The sequence below is a fragment of the Haliotis asinina genome, chromosome 3 (assembly GCF_037392515.1).
Source record: "Haliotis asinina isolate JCU_RB_2024 chromosome 3, JCU_Hal_asi_v2, whole genome shotgun sequence".
NCBI lineage: Eukaryota > Metazoa > Mollusca > Gastropoda > Lepetellida > Haliotidae > Haliotis > Haliotis asinina.
The window spans coordinates 85932243-85940934 of record NC_090282.1 but is presented as its reverse complement, the minus strand read 5'-3'; positions in this window follow the sequence as shown (position 1 = coordinate 85940934).

Here is an 8692-nt window from a genome sequence, read left to right as displayed (position 1 = left end):
CATCCAAAGAATTGATTCCAGAGTGTCAGTGGTGTCCGGTCGGTTCGTCCACCGTACATTTCGTCCAAAGACCATTCGTCCACCAAAAATCCGTCCACAGAAGACGATCGTCGATTTCGTCCACCGCCAAAAATGAGGAGACTAGGTCCGCTCGATCAGAGATGATGGTTTACCAGTCCCTATAATAAATTGATGTGAACTGGTGTATCTTGATTCCCTGTCCGAGTTGTGTCTTCATTTGTTTCTTTTTCCGTCAGTAATTATACAATCATCTCAAATTTGTTCACAGGTTCTGTTCACTAAGACTGTGTCTAACTTTAAATTTAAAATCAATGTTATTTTGTCCACAATAGTATATACTAGTATATACTATTAAAAGAAGTAGGGAATTTCACTTTTTGTAGTTACGAATAAAAATATTAAGGAGATTTATCGGAGTAAATCAATGTTGATATGATATTATTGAATGTTCTGACAGTGCATCACCATTTGCACTTTCTTACAACCATAGTCATTTGGAATGTAGTCACTTTTGAAAGACTGTATGGGGCTACTGCATTGTGCGGGTGCATGTCATGCGTTGTGTTTAGGTTTGGGTGGTGTGTTCACAAGATGTCTGTCCTTGAAACGATTGTTACCGTTTACACTTCCTATCCAAACTGAAAGTTCATTATCCCCTACTTTCTCTGAAGAATATATATTGAAATGTTATGGTGCTCGATGAAGTGACTGCCATACACTATCTTGAAATGAACATAACACATATCAGCCGGAGATAGATTCACAAGACAATGTCACGACGAACATGCACATGTGTGAAGTTTAAAGGTCACATGCAACGTAAAACACAACTTTGTAGATTCTGATACCTTTCGGTATGCACTTACCGAAGCAAATCATAAAATTGCCAATTCGACCTATAAAGTTGAAAAAAAACGCGATGCAAAAACGCCCGCAAAGTCTGAGTTCAAACAATTTACTAGTTTTCACTTTTGTCAAGCAAGGTCTGATGCGATATTAACATTTTGACGTCATAACGTTAAAGCACTTTGACGTCATCCATACGGCGTCACATCAAGTCAGATAATGGGGAAGATCATAATGAAAGTTGGTCTCCTCATGAAATTCATACTGCTCTTGATCAAGCTCATGACACAGCTACAGGGGCTGATAACATACATTACCAACTCCTGAAGCACCTACCACAATCCTGTTTAGAGACGATCTTATATATTTTGATGATATTTGGACATCAGGGAATTTTTTCATGGCGATCACACAGTGCGTTTGGAATCATTTATTAAAAACCTTCTTATTAATAGACAACATGCTGTGTCCATCTTTTTTATCTTGAAAACTCCCATGACACAACCTGGAAATATGGCATTTTAAGAGATTTACATGCCTGAATTTATAACCAACAGACAATTCCAAGTTTACGTGGGTTCTACCCTGTCTGATCATTACAATCAGTATAGGGCTGTTCCACGAGGCAGTATTTTGTTTGTCGCACATTTTAGCATAAAGGTAAATAGATCCAGTCAGAGACCATATAATAGATTATATTATATGGTCTCTGATCCAGTACATAACAAAACTGTATTCCAGTGAGTTAAACTCTTCATATAACCGTGTCTTCAATCTTCTCTATGAGGATTTATATACAATAAGAAACCTTTTCTTGTTCCGCATCTTGATTTAAGAATGAAATCGCGTATTTCTGCTGCCGGCATTGAGCTGGATATAATCAGGGATACTCTATAACAGGGATTGGTCACTCGCTAGCTTTCCTTACCATTTGTACTAATTAACGTGTGCCTCGTCATGCTCCACTGCACACGTCGACTTGGTTTGTTCTCAGCGCAAATCGGCTGCGCTTAACAGTATTTCAACCAGTTTACTGTCGGAAACTATCAGCATCTCCCGGAGTAATACTCGGTAAATTGGAGTAGGCTCCCCTGAATGTTGTCACAACAAGCTGGTTACACTGCCTGTCGCCGAATGATGCATGTGTGGATTAATGTTCAAAGACTCTCTGTTTATGTGACAATTTTGATACAGCGTTCGAAACGATCGCCAGCCCAGAGGCCCAGCGTCGGTTGTTAATGTATCAGGCCAACAGTTTCAGTTATCTGCAGGCCCATGTGATCTTCTGTCAATTAGATCTCATTTCTTTTCAACTAGCATCGTGCCCATAATTTGTATTAATGTTCAGGAATTATCCTTGATCCCTCATGTTAGGATAACTTCCAGTTTCACCTCATAGTATTATATATTCAGTGCCGCATAGGAATGTCAGCAGTCTATAACTAATGTAAACTTCTCTGTGCTCCATACACTTCACTAATGGATTTTGTAGGGACTGTGAAACTCTCTACAATGAAGACTATTTTGTTTTTATTGGTTTGATTTCAACAAAATGGGTATGCAGACTTTAAAGACTGCAAGTGGCAGCAAGCCCTGATGGCCAAATGGCAAACTAAAGGTTATTATGATATTATATGTATTTGAAATGACCTGTTACACAATTAAAATGTCTCATTATGTTTCAGTGGTTTTCTGTTTGTGTGGAATGCTTAGGCTGCATAAAAATATGTTTCTCAGGCACATTCTTTTCAAAAGTGACGAGTAAGACTTTGATTTTTAATTTTTGATAGAAAAAATGTGACGAGGGAGGAACACATTTTTATTTCTTTTTCCTTCAGGAATACAGTTTGGAAAGTTAAGCACATGTTAATGAGTTGTAGATTCAGTCACTCTCATTCTTACAGACACTCAGTCTATAATGGACAAATGGACGGTCGTGGCAAAGTCGAAATTATTTTTTTTAAGAGGGCAGTTAATGAAGATGACCAGATGTCTTCCTGCATGTGCGCAATTGCATGGATACTGACAGAATGTCAACTGACACAGTCACTCCCCCCTAAAAAAACAGAAAGTTTAAAACCATCACAAAGCGTTAAAAAGTCCTTTGCAGTTTTGTCAAATATCAACAATAGTTTCAGAACTAAAACATTCAAGCATCAAAGGCATCCATGGCAGATTAGAACAGATCAGATATGTCATACCTCACACTTTCACCAGATAGAATATTCCCCTCAATACTTAGAAGTGTATTTGAAAGAAATGAATTTTAGGACGACTAAACACATTCAAACATTGGCTTGTAGTAATGAGTGATCAGATCAGATCAACGATATGTCATATTTTTCACACACATGAAATACTTGTGAATGTATACACCCTACCAATTATTTTTTTAATTCATAAAATCATCACTATTACTTCCAAACACCTCTCACCAGATGGTACTTTTTTCCCTAACAGAAATTAAAGGTGTGTGTGAAAGAAGTTTTTTGAGCAATAACTAGAAACACTCAAAAAATGCTGTGTAGTATTTCAATGGCGGATCAGAACAGATCAGCGAGATTACACGTTTTTCACACACCTCAAATAAATCCTAACAATATGTTTAGATTATCAAATTATAAATATTACCTGCAAACACCTTTCGGGTCATTGTATATTCCCCTCATAAATATTTAAGGTGCATGTGAAAGAGGTTTTGGAGCAATAACTAGAAACACTCAAAGTTATACTATTTCAATGGCGGATCAGAACAGATCCGCGAGATGGCACATTTTTCAACACCTCAAAAACACCCTACCGATTTTTTTAAAATTATAAAATTAGCACTATTACTTCCAAACACCTTTCACTAGATGGTATGTTCCCCTAATGGAAATTAAAGGTGTATGTGAATGAAGGTTTTGAAGCTGAAACAAAAGCACTCAAACAACGCCGTGCAATATTTCAATGGCGGATCGGATCAGGTCGGCGAGATGGCACATATTTCACACACCTCAAGTACGTCCTAACAATTTATTTTAGATTATGAAACTATCACTATTACCAGCAAACACCTTTCGCCTGATGGTAAATTCCCCTCATAAAAATTAAAGGTGTATGTGAAAGACGGTGTTGAGCAATATCTAGACACACTTCAAACAACGGCGTGTAGTATTTCAATGGCGCATCAGATCAGATCGGCGATCTGCCACATTTTTCACACACCCCAATTAAACCCCAACATGTTTTTAAGTCACAAAACTATCACTATTGCTTGCAGATACCTTTCAACTAAAGGTATAATTTCCTGCTAAAACATAAAGGAATGTGTGAAAGAAGCTTTTATTGACGAAACTCAGTCTGTCTTCGCTGTGTACCGATAACTGAAGCCAGAGAGTTACAAGATGCCGACTTGAAACTTTACTACAAACATACTTTCTTATACTGACACTAATTACAAATATGTGACTAGAACTGAAGTAACAGAACAGGTGACTTATGTTCTACGTGTAGGATCCGAGTTGTCACAACACTCAGCGAATGTAATCAGCTGTTGAAAATGAACCGAGCTCAATCTTTAATACTAAGCTGCCGCCATATTGTCTCCACTGGTCACGTGACAAAGCGAGACATACGTTCAGCGGTTTTTCGAGGAGTTTCCACTCCCCTCTCTATATAGGCTCCCTGATATAATAGCTCTTTCCGTCTTCTTTCCTCTCCTCCCCGGAAATTGGTTAGGCCCATTCGTAACTACTCGTCTCTTTCCGTGAAGAAATGCCGGAATGACACGAGTAGTTACGAATATGGTTAGGCCCCAAGTGGACTTAACATTGACCACATTTAAAAAATCAGAATCTAATGAACTGCAATATAAACAGGAATTTAGTCAATTACGTACTATAGATGTAATACATATTAATCCTTATTTACAGATGGATCTACGGATGGTGGCGCTGTAGCATGTGCCACTGTCATTGGATCCAGAACAATATCGTCCCGCATGCCCGATAACAGCTCTATTTTTACAGCGGAAGTGAATGCCACATTAACAGCCCAAAAATATGTTCAAAGACACCCTAAACATAATCAAAATATAATCTATTCAGACTCACGTTCTTAGCTTCAGGCCTTTAAACACTTTTGATGTAAGCATCCACTTTTACTAGAGATTGTTTAATTGTATAATGATCATACTGCTGGCCGATACGACATCGTCTTTTGTTGGTTATCTAGCTACATCGGCATTTCTGGGAATACGATAGCCAATCTTGCTGACAAGGCAGCACTCAACAAATCTGCGACACCACTTCTTATTCCTTACACTGATTGTGAAACTACCATCTTATGAAACTACCATCTTATATCCGTGATCTGATGCAGAAGAAGTGGGACTCCAAAGTAGGTACAAATATAAAACCTTGCATTGCTGATACATACCTACCTGGGTTACCAGTCCAGATTTGAAGAGGTCATCATGCGACGATGTCGTACTGGCCACACAAGATATACTCAGAAATATCTATTGAAAGGTGAAGGTCCTCCGTTTTGCATCCCTTGTGATGAAAGAATCACAGTCAGGCATATCAGGATCTTTTTAACAGTAACAGTTCTCATTTAATTATTCCATTTTTAAAAGAATTAGATTTGTTATGGGAATTGTGGATAGATGACTGGAAGTTTGAATAAGTAACTAAGATTGTTAGTGGCTGTGTCATCGAAGGGGGTTAAAGTACCGAAAACCTATTGTCCTCCTGAGAGGGTACGTAAGTCAGAAAACATTCCAAGTCCACTGTTTTTAATCGTAGTATATGTGCAGTTTTGAGATTTGGCTAGATGTATCTAAATTACTAATACCTGAAGGGATGGTGTAAATCCAGCCAGGGTCCATGCAGGAAGCAATGTACTGAAAGTCCCAGTGGTATGGTGATCTACCTTCAGTTGTTGGCAATCTGTAGCCAGTTTTTACATTCGATTGTCCAGATAGTGATATTAGTTTTGACTTTCGGCGCTAGTTTTAATTCTAATTGTGATATTCTATTTGTTTTACTTCTCCTTCGACAGTGTTTTTAATGATATACATATATTCCACTTCAGAGTTCCATGTTCTCGATATGGTTGAAATATTGCCGATGTGATGTATATGATCTTTTAATGCTATATCATTGAAGTTTATAAGTAACAGCTGTAACGTTATTTGATGTAAATATATTACATGCGCTGGAACATCGTTCATTCATAACTGACGTGTGTCGTCTAATGACAGGTGACGGTGTCGTGTTAAAACACACTTTGCCAAAAACCTGTCAGTGTCAGTGGGAAGAATACACCTCTTTGGAGCAGGAGGTCAGCTGACAGATAAGTCATTCGAGATTTTGAAGTGGAATATACCACCATAAACTGGACCTGAGAACAATGTACCTACAGAAAGATTTACGTCTTGTGACAAAAATTGTGACGTCATGGTTGGCAGTCTGAGGCAGGGGATGAGTGATTGGTAGAGTTACAAGAGTTTGACAACAATTTATTTACGGTCTGATGTTGTTTCTCATTAATTAAAACATATCTGCTTATCGATTGAACATGTTTATACTCGGAAATGATTTGTCAGAGAGGGTCTGGATGAGACATTTTTTGGGAGCGGGGTTAGTCTAATGGCGGCCATGTTTGTTTACAAACAATATGCAGACGATGGTTTTCTTGGGTTTTTATAAGGTTATTGATTTTGCAAATGTGTCAGTAACACATTTTGTATACTTTAACTTGTTGTGCAATGATTAGAATTGATGTAAATAAATGCTTGTGTAGCGCCACAAAATTTCCGAGTCCCGTGCTGGGATTCGAACGACGGACCTTCCGATCCGAAGTCGGCCGCCTTGTCCACATGCCCAAGGAGGTTAAATTAACCCCGTCAGCAAGCTGACAAGTTAAGGATGTCAGCTGTGGTATGACTCCACGCTCTGCTACACTTGGAAAGTAATTGCATAGTTTCAGTCATATTACTTATCCTATTACCCAGTCTCCCTTTAACTCACAGCCAGTTCACTGAGCATGCTTATCGCATGTTCACCACACAACACAATAACACAAGACCTTTCCCACTTAATTCCTTTTGTCTTAATAGCCAGATTGGGCAGTCAGCTAAGGTTTACACCTTTGTGTATTACAATGTTTGTGGTCACTCCACATTCAATCGTCAGTGTTGTTGATATGCCATGTTGGTTCTCTGGTACATATCTTTGGATAAAGTCCTTGGATCGCAAGAAATATGGCTATTTTATTTACTTTGTGTTCACGCAATATCATATTTGGACATATGTAGTAGTTGTATAAGTGTTTGCTACTCTCAAATGCATAGTACTGTGAATTTGATGTTTTTATTGGTGTAAATGGGCCACTAAACACTCTGCATTCATTCTAATGTAATATTGATAATATGATTAATAAAAGGCAGGTCAACCATTTGATAAACGGATGAACACAAGTATAGCTTCGTAATCATAAATGGGTGAATGCAAATGAGCATGAATGAATGAGTGAATGAATGAATGAATGAATGAATGAGATCATACTTTTGCATTGTTCTATGTCTTGCTCATCTACAGTCAAATTTGTATGCTTGAATACTGTATCATTGCTGGGATTCTTTATATACGTTCGTTATTAGCATGTCTGTACACATTATTATTATTTTCTCTACAGACAAGCATTTCATACAGAGACAACAGCGTCCCCAGGTGTGAAATAAACCTAGACCCACACACCTGGTAGGTTTAAGTATTGTTTATACACATGTATACTTGCACCATATACTGTATCTCAAATGGAAGGCATTTTGTACACAGTGATTGGTTACTGAAGCAACTATATATTGTACACCTGATTGTTTCAGGGTTATTGTTTCACCTATACACACCTCCAATAAAACGTCGGCTATTGAAGAACAACAAAAGTAGCTTCTGTTGTCCGTGGGTGACTGACGCAGCCCTGATACACAAAGACCATTATTTATCATCCAAAACTGCGTTCCACATGAGATATTGCTTGTATGAAATCAGATGATATCTCATAGGGATATTGTTTTTTCATTACCCACGTGGTCAACATACGGGTAGTTGCATACTAATCTCGTACGTCACACAAGTGTCGTGTCGCGTTGACCCGTGTCGTGTCGCGTTGACTTGTGTCGTATCGACTTGACCTGAGATTCTAACGATTTGATCGGATAACCGACAACCTCTCAATTACGTCACGTTGTAACTGAACTTCGTTTCCATTCATAACAAACACGTGAATTCATTCATTCTATAACTTATATGCATTGAATGTGAATTGAACTGAGACATTGAAAAACATATACGTAATGCTTCTACGATTATGTTAGAGGACTAAAGCAACTGCAAACCCAGGAACGGGGTAGTTTACTGTAGGAGACTGTTCGAGGCTATCGCAACGTCGGTTACCAAGGGATCAGACGTGGAGACGTCATTACAGGGACGTCATGCAAAAGTGTAGAACAGTAACGCAACGTCTTTCTGAAACCGGTTTCGGTTAGAAACCATAAAAATACAAAAATACGCTATTTTGTCATATTAATGCATGTGAAACGTGGGCAATAAATAAAATACCACACGAGGTCTCATTACATAAGAACAACACGAAACTCGTGACCATAGGAAGGACACTCGTTTAGTATAATTCGTATGTAATGAGACCTCGTGTTGTAGTCTCTATTGACAGTAGGTTTTGTATAAAGCCCAGACAATGTTATGACGTCATGAAATTGATGACGTCACAATACTATGACATTGCTGCAAATCTAATGGCAGTACTGTGTTCAGGGATG